The sequence below is a fragment of the Muntiacus reevesi genome, chromosome 13 (assembly GCF_963930625.1).
Source record: "Muntiacus reevesi chromosome 13, mMunRee1.1, whole genome shotgun sequence".
In the NCBI taxonomy this organism is placed as follows: Eukaryota; Metazoa; Chordata; class Mammalia; order Artiodactyla; family Cervidae; genus Muntiacus; species Muntiacus reevesi.
Genome location: NC_089261.1, coordinates 20046057 through 20059215, shown reverse-complemented (window position 1 = coordinate 20059215; position 13159 = coordinate 20046057). Strand labels below are relative to the sequence as shown.

Sequence of the window (13159 nt, the reverse complement as noted above, 5' to 3'; positions counted from 1 at the left end):
GCTGGGGGCTTCTCTGGTTTCGGGGCACAGTCTCTAGGCACGTGGGCTCAGTAAGTTGCGGGGCACATGCTCAGTTGCTCCATGACATGTGGGATCTTCCTGAATCAGGGATCAAACCAGTGTGCCCTGCTTTGGCAGGAGGATTCTGAACCACCACGGAAGACCCTCAAGCCTACTCTTTACCACTCTGCCAATCTTTGTCCCTCCCTGGGCAGCAACTGGGTCTTCGAGACATTTAACGCCATACCTGGCACAGAGCAATCGTTCACGTGTCTACTGCCTAGCTCCCCTCTGGATTCCCAGTGTCCCGGCTCCTGCAAAGGTCTGTTCCATCATTTCAGCAGTGACCTAGCCAGGGCCAAGGATTTCCTCATGTCGAAATGCGTCCATAGCTGTCCACAGTACTCGGGGATCATCTGGACAAATGGTTCTCCAAGCATGGTCTCTGGATCAACAGCATCGGCATTGCCTGACAATGTGTTAGAAACACAAAGCCCTGAGCCCCACCCCAGACCTAGCCAGGCCTACTGAATCTGACACTCTGGGGGTGCAGCCAGCAACCTGTGTTTGAACAAAACCTCCATATGTGTGCACCAGCCTGAGCACCACTGTTGGTCAGAGCCTTCATCTTCACCTTAACTGGGGAGAAACTGAAGCCGAGAGAGAGAGTATAATTTGCCCAAGTTCTCGTGTAAAAGAAACGAGGTTAGGACTCTGAGATATGCAGTCCAACCTTGGCTTCTTCTCATTCATATTTTTGTGGGTGTTTTCTTCTTCTTCTTTGGTCCTGTTGCTCGCCTTGCAGGATCTTAGTTCCCCAACCAGAGACTGAACCTGGGCCACCACAGTGTAAGTGCCAAGTCCTAACCACTGGACCTCCAGGGAATTCCCTCTGGTGGGTATTTCTACTCCAGTCCCAAACCAGGCTTTTAAAGTCCCTGAATATCCTAGCCTCCAATGACAATGTTTTGATCAGTCCTTCCAGAAACACCCATGTGCTTGGACATCTATTGTTCTTTTTGATTGTCCTATATTGGAACACTCTTACTATTGTTAGAAAAACCATCCAAAATGGGGATATAAGGCAGAAAGATGACCGTATGTCCTTTCAAAGAATAAAATTAATGTGTAGTACTCTGTGGAGATATAAAAAAATAAATAGGAGAAAAGGGACAAATGTCCCCTGCATAATTCTAGTTAACAAACATAAAAGAAGAAAATAGAAAATCACCATTAAGCACCCACAGTAGTAACTGTTAAACACAAGATGGAGAGATGAAGGCTGAAATTAATGGGGGAAATGGAGGAGAAACATGAAATGTGCACAGGCTTGCAGCATCTGTCTCCCAGTTTTCACTAATCACTGTGGTGGTTTTACCTTGCATCCACAGAATCTCCAGGAGGTGCTCCCGCTGAACTCCCCTCCCCTTGACAGTAGGCTTGACAGTGACTTGCTTCTAAAGCAGAGTAGGGACTTCCCTGCTGGTCCAATGGTTAAAAGACTTCGCCTTCTTAAAGACCAGGTGCAGGTTTGACCCCTGGTAATAGAACTAAGACCCCACATGGCTCCTGGCCAAAAAAAAAACACCAAAACCTAAAACAAAACAATATTGTAACAAATTCAATAAAGACTTTAAAAATGACATGCATTCCTTGGAAAATCTGAACAATATGAGTGAGAACTCACTACCGTCTCCTCATCGAAACTGAGGTCCAGCACGTAAAAAAAAAAAAAAAAAAAAAAATCCAAAAAAATGCTTAAAAAACTAAAAAATAAATCACAGAGTAGGGATGGGAAAGACAGCAACCCACGGGATGATAAACATGGTGGACACCTACCTGAGCCAAGGGGGCAAGCTCAATACCACCTGTAGTGACAGAGGCACCTCCAGTCAGGGTTCCTGGATGCCCCAGATGCATTGTGATGGGAAGGGCACCCCCTCACTTTTGGGGGCCTCTTCTCCCAAGTCCACAAGCCCAGTCTCCTCCTGAAAAAATATCAGACACACCCACATCTGCAAACTGTGGGATATTCTGCAGATTCCCTGACCTCTTCAAAAGCGTGAGAGTCAGGAAAATCAAGGAAGACTAAGAAATTGTCACAGAGCGGAGACCAAGAGGGTATGATCTTTGGACACAGTTCTGGAAGGGATTTGAAAAAGGCATTAGTGGGAAAAAAAAAAAAAAAACTAGTGGATACCCAAACCAAGCCTGTTCTAGTGTTAATTTCTTAGTTTTGTTTTGTTTTTTTCAGTCGTGCTGCACAGCATGCGGGCTGTTAGTTCCCTAATCAGGGATCGAACCTGCACCCCTTGTGGTGGAAGTGTGGAATTTTAACCATTGGACCGTGGGGAAATCCCAATTTCTTACTTTTGATAGATGTGCGCCATGGTTACGTAAGATGTTTGCATTTAGCAGAAACTGGAGAAAGGTGTATGAGAACTCTGTACTATCTATAACTTTGCTGTATGTCTGAATGTATTTCAAAATAAAACATTAAAAATAAAATCCAGTTCCTCAGTCATGCTGGCTGCATTTTAAGTGCTCAATAGCTACATGTAGCTGGGGCTCCTCCTACACGGGACAGCTCAGAACATCTCCACCACCACAGAAAGTTCTGTAGAGCACTGCTCTCAGGAAATGGGACTCTGGCACAATTTATTATGGATTAGGTTCCTGAGTCTATGAATGTGGAGAAAGTTGCTAAGATGATTTCTGTCCAGTAGAGAAGACATCGCGGGGTGATGCTTTATTGACTACAGAGCATTAACGAGGTGAACAGCTCCTTATGCGTTGTCTTCCAATTTTCATCTTCTTCATGGATGGCGGGTAAACAGAGGGTTGGTCCTTTCTTGTTCTGGCCGTGGAGGCGGTCGTGCTGGACTCGTTGACTCATTCATGGATGAGGTAAGGAAAATCTTGTCATGTGCTCACTCTCTGTATAAGAATTAAGTTTAAATAGCCTGAGACTTACGTTTGGTGGAAATCGGAGCCTGCCTCCTGCTACTGAAGCTGGAAGGGGAAGAGATTGGCAGCTGAAGCGTGGGTGCATCAAGGAAAACTGCTTCCCCCTCCTAAAACAATTATCCCTGCAAAGTGTGTATTTTCCCCTCCAGGCAAGTCTTCAGTACTCCATGGGCACCATCTGGGTGTCCTACAAGTCAATTCAATTCTGACACTAACTTTGTGGGGTTAGCACAGACCCTACGGTCAAAAGCTCAGTCCCACAAGACGGCTTCCCTCTACTTCAGATACCAATCACAGAGAGTGGGTCCCAAGTTACTCACATTTCTGTCTGTCTCAGCTACAAATCAGGGGTTTCCACAACCCGCTGCTGAGGCTCAATGATTTGCTAGAATGGCTCCCAGAACTCAGGGAACACTTTGCTTATGATTATTGGTTTATATAAAGGATGCTATAAAGGATACAAATGAACAGCCAGAGGGAGAGGTACAAAGGGCAAAATCTACAAGGGTCCTGAGCACAGGAGCTTCTGTCCCCATGGAGCTGGAGTTTGTCCTCCTCTGGCACATGGATGTGTTCACCAATCCCTGCAATTCAGATTTACACAGAGGTTTCATCCTGCGAAATGCTGGGCTGAATGAAGTACAAGCTGGGATCAAGGTTGCCAGAAGAAATATCAATTACCTCAGATATGCAGATGATACCACCCTTATGGCACAAAGTGAAGAAGAACTAAAGAGCCTCTTGATGAAAGTGAAAGAGGAGAGTGACAAAGCTGGCTTAAAACTCAACGTTCAAAAAATGAAGATCATGGCATCTGGTCCCATCACTTCATGGGAAATAGATGGGAAAACAATGGAAACAGTGGCAGACTTCATTTTTCTGGGCTCCAAAATCACTGCAAATGGTGATTGCAGCCACGAAATTAAAAGACGCTTGCTCCTTGGAAGAAAAGCTATGACCCACCTAGACAGCATATTAAAAAGCAGAGATATTACTTTGCCAACAAAGGTCTGTCTAGTCAAAACTGTGGTTTTTCCAGTAGTCATGTATGGATGTGAGAGTTGGACTATAAAGAAAGCTGATCCCTGAAAAACTGATGTTTTTGAACTGTGGTGTTGGAGAAGACTCTTGAGAGTCACTTGGACTGCAAGGAGATCCAACCAGTCCATCCTAAAGGAAATCAGGCCTGAATAACCATTGGAAGGACTGATGCTGAAGCTGAAACTCTAATACTTTGGCCACCTGATGCAAAGAACTGACTTGTAATCATGGCTTGGTCTTTCTGACAAGCATCCTGAAGACATCCAGGAACCACCCAGAGTCCCTTCATTAGAACCAAAACCTCCTACCACAGAGGAAATCCCCAGGGATTTAAGAGCTCTGTGTCAGATACTCCCAGCGTTCCCATAAACTCAGGAAATTACAAAAGGAATTGGGGGCAGAGACTGAATATATATTTCTACTCTGTCTCCGCAGGTGATCAAGGCAGTTCAGACTTTGTTTTTGTTGTTCTTATATATTTTTTTAATGTGGACCTTTTTTGTTCTTTTATTTTTAATTGGAGGATAATTGCTTTGCAATGTCGTGTTTGTTTCTGCCATACAACAGCGTGAATCAGACATAAGTGCACCTGTGGCCCCTCCCACCCCCCACCCCCCAGAAGTGGACCATTTTTAAAGTCTTCATAGAACCTGTTACAATATCCCTTCTGTTGTTTTATGCTCTGATTTTTCGGCCATGAGGCATATGGGATCTTAGTGTCCCGACCAGGGTTGAACCCGCATCTCCTGCATTGGAAGGTGAAGTCCTAATCACCGGACCACCAGGGAAGTTTCAATTCCATCAGATTGTGGATCAGGAGGCAGGGGGGATGCTCTACTCAAAGGCAGGAGGGAACTCGGTGGAATTCCAAACTGCTGGAAGGTTGATGGTCTCAAGGAGAGGAGGCAGTTGCCATAAGGTCCAGACTAGGGGCCACAGGGGTTGAGGCTTTAGTGCCTACCAAGCCTCCACCCTGCCCCAGACAGGTCCCTTGCCTGTCTCCTTACTGTTCTGCTTGAACCAGTCAATGTTCAGTTGATGTGGAACCCAGGACCTCCGAGAGATCTGGCAACAACCCCAGTCTTTCTCCTTTTTTTTCACTGAAAGCCCGCAGTTTTGGGGATGACTCAGTCACGGCCTGGGGACTCCACCGTGGTCTTCTAACTAAAACCAACTCGTGGCTCTTGGAAGGAGAGGAAACATGCTCTTGAATTTTGTAGATTTCTCCTTTCGAACTTCCAGCCCTTCCACCTACAGCTTCTCTGACCAAGAGGCAGAGGATCTGCTCACCGAATTCCCTCTTGCCTTTGTGTGGACCATCCCTAACTTGAGTCTGGGCTGCAGGGCTGGATTCGGAGGCCCGCAACCTGGGCAGCGGCCCAGGGCCCTCTTAGAAGGGCCCCATGTTTGTTTTCAATACTGTGTGGCCGCTGTCTTGAAATTCTGAATGATTTTTTTTGAACAAGGGGACCCACGCTTTCATTTTGCACTGAGCCTGCAAATTACATAGTTGGTCCTGCTGGGGTGTTTGTAGATGTCTGGATTTTACACCAAGATTCTGACTGAGCAGGTCTGGTCTGGGCCTTCGACTTAGTATTACTAACAGCTTCACTGATACGAAACTTATCTGCCTTGAAGTTCACCCGTTTCAAGTGTATAATTCAATGTATTTTAAGTATAGTCAAGAGTTCTGCAACCATCACCATTATCTCATTCCAGAAAATTCTCATACCCCCCAAAAACTCCCCATTTCCCCCTCCCTCCAGCCTCCAGGAAATCTTGATCGCTTTCTGTCACTGTGTGTCTGTCTGTTCTGTACTTTTCCGATACATAGAATCAGACAATACGTCTCCATTTTCGTCCGGCTTCTTTCATTCAGCGTCACGTTGTCAAAGTTAATCCAAGTGGGAGCCTGTGCCAGTGTTTGACTCCTTTTCACTCTTGAACATTGTGGGATCAGCATGTTTTAAACAAGCCGCCAAAGTCTGAGGTGGTGGGTTCACCTGTACGGAGACGTTTGCCTTGAAGCCTACTTTCCCCATTTCGCAGAAACAAGAAAAATTTGGAGGGGAGATGAGGGAGGAGATTAGGGGTAGAAATTTGTCACTAAATGAAGACCACCTACCGCAACACTACGCAAGAGGAAAAAAAAATCCAATTCATCTTTGTCTTTCCTGATAGCACCGATCTAGGACAGAGATGACCACCGTGATAAGAATGATGCATCCTAAGTTATCTGGAACTCAATTAACAAGAACTCTCAAATAATTAGAATTTATTTTGGTGATAACCTGTCAAAACCTAGAAAGAGGCCAAAAGAAGATCAGATCTTAACATTCTGGTGACAAATTTAATATCTCCTCCACCAAATGATTTCCAGGGTCTGTCTTACGAATCAGGTTTCCACATGGATTAACCTTGAAAACGTGACGCTGAATGAAAGAAGCCGGACAAAAATGGAGACATATTGTCTGATTCTGTTGTTACACTCTAAAGTAAAAACATTTAAAAATCAAGTGCCGCTGATTTACAGAGGAAAACAAACATGCCATCAAGGGTCACAGAGAAGAAAACACTAATATGGTCATAGGACTCAGTGTTTTCAGATGGAATTTTTTGGACTGAGCTTAAACATAAAGGCTTAAAACTTGCTCAGCTTATAAAAGAAGAGTCAAGAATATAAAGCTGTAAGAAAAACTTTTAAGCAATGTCAATTTCTTATTCTGGAGATTCAAGATGTGAGAGAAAAATCAAAAGGAAATAGAAAAGGCAATCAGATAATAAGAAAATGAAGAGAGGAGGAGGGAAGCAGAGAGAACAGGAGAAAGAAATGCGTAAATGTGAAAACAAGAAAACAAATGTCCAGTAAATGTGAAACTTGGGGGAACCCCACTAAGTAACCAAGAAAGGCAAATAAACAGAAGGCTTTCTTTCCTGCCCATCCAATCAGCTTGGCCTGGTGGTGAGGCTGTGAAAGGCCTCCTCAGCCACTTCTGGAAACAGGTATCCATCTTATAAAAGGATTATCCCCCTCACTGGGAACCCTCCCTTGGTATCCTATCCTCATAGAACCTCCTAAGGAGATGATCATAGCTGGGACAGGATATATACACTGACATGTTCATAACAGCATCAATGAGAATATCAGAAATAAACAGGAAGGGACTTCCCTGGTGGTCCAGTGATTAAGAATCTGCCTGCCAATGCAGGGGACATGGTGTGATCCCTGATCTGGGAAGATCCCATATACCATGGAGCAACTAAGTCCTTGCGCCTAGACCACGTGCTCTGCAACAGAGTAGCCCCCGCTCCTCACAACTAGCGAAAGCCCACACACAGCAACAAAGACTCAGCACAGTCAATAATGAATTAAAAAAAGAAAAAAAAGACTTTGCCTTCCAATGCAGGGGCCATGGGTTCTATCCCTGATTGGCGAGCTAAGATCCCACAGGCCTTGTGGCCAAAAAACCAAAACATAAAACAAGCAACATTGTAACAAATTTAATATTGGTCCACATTTTTAAAAAAAAGACCCACAAAATTTTTTTAAATAAAATTAACTGAAAAAGAAAACGAATAGAGAAACAAGAACGGAAGCAATCTGTGTTAGTCCAGGCCACCCGAGGTGCATATACCTAGATGGGATTCGCTGTGAAAACAAGGTTGCTCTGCAGACAAACCTGTGAAGGGGAGGGAAGAGGAAGGAGAGGAGGAAACAGGAGGAAGAGGCGGGTCTGGCCCCTGCAGAAGGGACCAGAGAAGGAAGGAGGGTAGGGAGTAGCTTCTCACCTATCAGGAAATCCTGAGTCTCTTTTCAGAGGGATGTGTGTGTATTGTTTTAAAAATCAGTAAATTAAATACACTTCAGATTTTGAAAGAAATAGCTGCCAGAGAAAAAATGATGAAGAATAGGTTTGAAGGGTTTTACACATATCGGTAAAAAGGTCAATTTCTTTGGCTGTCCCAAGGTTGTTTACCATAGTAGTGGGTTGTGAAATTTGTCGTTTCTTCTCTCTGAACCTTGAAATTAGGCTAGAGTTCCCTGTTCACAGCCCTTCAGACTCCCAGCTGAATGGTACAAGCAAAGCAGAGCAGAGTCAAGAATCATACTCTGCATTATTCCTTGCAGAGTATAACTGATTTCTCAGTGTATCCAATATTGCTTTTCTCAGCCTTTCTATGGGCTATCCAAAAGTGTAGTACTTTATCACGAGAAGAAATATTCTAAATGACAATTCTGAGGCTCTGTGAGAGCCCAACTTTATTAATTTACTTATTTGAGGGCCCTGGAACAATTCTTTCTCCAACAGCTTTCGTATAAAAGCAGATATTCTTGGGTTTTAGTGTCTGGTCCCTTCTCTACTTAGGACCAGATATAACCTTCAATAAGCTACTTCAGTTCTCTAAAGTATGCAATTTAGTTGTGTGTGTGGTGTGTATGTATGTGCATATATGTCTATTCACAGAGTTGTGTAACCATCACCACCACCTCGTTCCAGAACATTTTTATCACTCCCCAAGAAACTTCATATCCCACTGCAGTCACTTCTCATTCTCTCTTTTCTTCAGCTCCTGGCAACCACTAACTTGCTTTTTGTTTATGGATTTGCTTATTCTGGACACTTTACATAAATGGAATCATACAATACGTGGCCTTTTTAATCTGGCTTGTTTTACACAGCATAATCTTTTCAAGATCCATCCAAGTTGTAACTACTTTATGTGTCAGTACTTTATCCCTTTTTATGGCTGAATAATATTCCATTGTATGGATATGTCACATTTGGTTTATATATTCACCAATTCAAGGGCATTTGGGCTCTTTTCACATTTGGCCATTATGAGTAACACTGCTATGGATATTTGCACACAACTGTCTGCTTGAGTCAGTTTCCATTTCTTTGGGGCACATGCCAAGGAATGGAACTGCTGAACCCCATAGGAACTCTAACTTGTGGAGGAACTGCCAAACTCATCCACAAAGGCCACACCTTTTTACATTCCTACCAGCCTTGTGCAAGGATTCTAGTGTCACCACATCTCAAGAACACTTATTTTCCATGTATTTTGTTTTTATTATCACCATCTTGGTGGATGTGAAAGGACCCCTCACAGTGATTTTTAACATGTATCTCCCTGTGCGCAGTCGCTCAATGGTGTCCAACTCTTTGCAACCCTATGGACTGTAGCCCGCCAGGCTCCTCTGTCCACGGAATTCTCCAGGCAAGAATACTGGAGTGGGTTGCCATTTTCTACTCCAGGGGATTTTCATGATCCAGGGATTGAACCTGAGTCTCCTGAGTCTCCCACATTGGCAGGCAGATTCTTAACCACTGAACCATCTGGGAAGCCCATGCATCTCCCTAATGACTAACTAGTGATGTTGAGCATCTTTTCTTGAAATTCTTGGCCATTCATATACCATTCAAGTCCTTTGTCTATTTTAAAATTGTCTATAAAGGTTCATTCAAATTGTTTATTGTCTTTTTATTATCGAGTTGTAAGAGTTTTTTTTATATGTTCTGAATACCAGTCCATTGCCTTATACATGACTTGCGAATATTGTTTTCCCCATTCTGTGGGTTGTCTTATCACTTTCTTGATAGCATCCTTGATCCACACAATTTTTATTTTTAATAAAGTGTACTCTATTTTTCCTTTGGTTGCTTGTACTTTTGATATCAGTCTAAGAAACTGTTGCCCTATCCATGGTGGTGAAGATTTACATCTATCTTTTTCCATCACTAAGTCCCAACACCATCTGCTGAAAAGATTATTCTTTCCCCACAAGAGTCTTGGCATCCCTATCAAAAACCATTTGACAGTGGATTTATAGGTTTATTTTTGGACTCTCAGTAGAATAAAATTCCATTGATCTACAGGTCTGTTTTTGTAAATTTATCTTTTTAAAGATTTTTTTTTTGACATGGACCATTTTTTAAAAGTCTTTATTGAATTTGTAACAATACTGTTTCTGTTTTATGTTTTGGTTTATTGGCCTTGAAGCATGTGGGATTTTAGCTCCCTGACCAGGGATTGAACCCACACCCACCCCCTGCATTGGAAGGCAAAGTCTTAACCACCAGACCACCAGGAAGTCCCTCCATGTCTGTTTTAATGCTGGTACCACGCTTCTTGACGACTGTAGCTTTGCAGTAAGTTTTTGAATTGAGAAGTGTGAGCCCTCCCACTTTGTATTTCTTTTTCAAGATTGTTTTGGCTGTTCTGGGCCCCTTGCATTTCCATATGAATTTCAGGACCAACTTGCTATTTCTGCAAAAACATAGTTGTGATTCTGAAAGGGACTGCACTGAATCCATAGGTCACTTCAGGGAGTGTTACCATCTTGGCAATATTGTCTTCTAATCCATAAACATAGGATGTCTTTCCATTTACTTAGGTCTTCTCTACATTTTTTTCAACATTAAAAAAAATTGAGGTGAAATTTACATGAGATGAACCATCTTAACATGTAAATTAAGTGGCATTTAGTACAGTCATAATATCATGTAACCACCATCTATATTAAGTCCCCAAACAGAGTCATTACACCAAAAGAATACACCATATCCATTAAGTACACTCCTGTTCTTCTCCCCCTGCCAACACCAATCTACTTTCTGTCAAATAGGATTTGCCTATTCTGGATAATCCATTTATATGGGCTCATACAATATGTGGCCTTTTGTGTCTGGTTCCCTTCACATAGCATCATTTTTTTGAGGTTCACCTACATTGTAGCCTCTGTCAGTACTTCACTACTTTTTTATGGCTGAATAATATTCCTCAACAATGTTTTACAGTTTTCAGTGTCAGAGTCTTGCCCTTCTCTGATGAACTTTATTCCTACGTATTTTATTCTCATTGACACTATCCTACAGGGACTTGTTTCCTTCATTTCATTTTTAGAGTGTTCATTGTTAGTGTCCAGAAATACAGCTGATTTTTGTGTATTGATTTTGTGTCCTGGGACCTTGCTGAACTCATTGACTAGCTCTTAGCAGTATCTGTGTGTATCCCTCAGGGTTTTCTACATAAAGCATCTTGTCATCTGCACAGAGGGAGTGTTTTTCTCCCTCCTTCCTCATAGGAATGTCTTGGGTTTCTACGTCTTGCTGATCTGCCCTGACTGCACCCTCCAGGACAGCGTTGTCCAGTCCTGGAGACAGTGGACATCTCTGTCTTCTTCTTCACAGATGGAAAGCATTCAGGCTTTCATCATCCCATATGTTCACTGGGGGCTTTCGCAGATGTCTTTATCAGGAGGAGGAACTTCCCTTCCACTGCCAGTTCCTGGATGCTCTCATCATGGCAGGTAAGCCTTTGCTATCTCCAGTGTAGGATGAAGATCATAATCCCCACCCTATTGGGTCTTTCGAGGATAACAATGGGTAACATAATGATGTCTAGCACAGGGCCTGGCACCCATTGGCTGTTATCATTTGCAGGAAGCTCCAGAGTCAGACTCACCTGGGGCTGCAGCCCCGCTTCGCAGGCATCAACCAATGATGCCCATGGGCAAGTTCTGAGACTCTCTAAGCCTCAACTTCCTTATCTCTACAGCGGGGATAATAAGAGGACCTGTTTCGTGGGGTTGTTGCATCATCCCTGGCAGGTCGCGGTAGATGTAACTTAGATCATAAGCTCAGGACACTAAATCTTTGTGCTTGGGAAGATGAGTGATAAAATGAGATGCGGCTCCTGTCCTTAGGAAGAGCTGACGTTGTGAATGTGGTCTTGACATTCACTGCACCAGGTGGAAGGGGGCATGTGATGCCAGCGACAGAAATGGAGCACCGGTGGTAGTTCAGAGTCCAGGCCAGGGCAGGCTACAGACAGAGGGGTGCACTGGGCCTTCCGGGGTGGGGTTGGGGGGAGGATGGCACAGAGTGGAGAAGCTGCATAACCACAGCGGGAACACTGTGCCTGGAACTGGCTATGGGAGACAGTGTCAAGGCTGAGCAGGAGGCCAGGCTAAGGGCGGGCCTTTGTTCTTGGAGAATAAGTTCTCGAGGGCCGGGAGGGGGCCTCAAGGTTTTTGAAAAAGGGATGGTGGTGGAAATCTTCCTGCTATTTTCAGGGTTGGGGAGGTCGGTTGGGAAGTAGCTCAACTCTGACCCATACGAGCCCTGCCTGCAGTGTGGCCTGACCACAGTCAGCAACTTTGTGGAGAAAGAATTCACAGCACAAGGATGTGACAGGTGAAAAGGAGGCAGGCAGGATGATGTAGGGAAAGAAGGACCAGAAGGACTCCAGAGTATTAAAAAGGAGGATGGTCTCAGTGATGCGTTAACAAAAACAGGGAACGTGGGAAGAGAGGCTGGGGGAGAAGTCAGGAAAGAAGGAAGGAAAGAAGAGTGAAAAGAGCTGACATTGGAGGTGCTGCCTATAAACTGGCACGTTGAACCCTTACAGTGATCCGGTGGGGCTGGTGTAATTAGTGTCTACATTTTATAGCTGAAAGATCTGGGGGCCCAGAGGGGCTGTCACTTGCCCAAGGCAGTGGTGAGCCAGAGGGTGAAGAGTCTGGATTTTTCTCTAAATGCTACAGGAAGCCACTGGATGGTTGAGCACGGGAAGCCCAGTGTTGGTAGGTGTCTTTAAAAGGATCCTGCTAGCTGCGTGGAGAACTGAGGCAGGAGCAGTGAGAGGAGGAACCTGGGAATTTCACACTGTTGGGGTGGGGGCTGAGGGTGGGGAGAAGTCGTTGGATTCTTGATCATTTGGGGGAACCCACTGACAGGACTCCCTGGTAGATCGGAGGTGGGTAGTGAGGGAATAGGGCAGAACTAAGGGGCCGTGTGAATTTCCAGTGTGAACGACTGGGCAGGTGGTGGCGTCATGTGAGGAGATGCTGAGTATCCTGAAGTGCATGTATTCTAGGCTGGGGAGGGTGAGAGATAAAAGGCAGGCTGGTTAAGAGGGGAGAGACTTGAGATGCTCGTGGGGAGAGAGGAAGGAGTCAGTTGTACAAAGAGAAAACTGCTCAAGACGGAAGAGGCAAGAGCTGAGCCAAAGCCCCAGAGAGGGAGGGCAGGGTTGACCTGAAGGGAGGTGTTACATCTGACTAGTGTCTCTTCCCACGAAACATGCTCTTTCCTGCGGGTCTTGCCCCCTCTGCTTGGCTGACTCTTGTCCTGCTGGGTCCTGG

At 44.4% G+C, this 13159-nt stretch overlaps 1 non-coding gene across 1 annotated transcript; it reads left to right on the top strand.

Moving 5' to 3' along the window:
• Positions 1–1618: 1618 nt before the first annotated feature.
• Positions 1619–1715, top strand: LOC136146191 (small nucleolar RNA SNORD116). Its single transcript, XR_010658924.1, has one exon. It is a non-coding gene; the product is annotated as a small nucleolar RNA SNORD116 (small nucleolar RNA).
• Positions 1716–13159: the final 11444 nt, after the last annotated feature.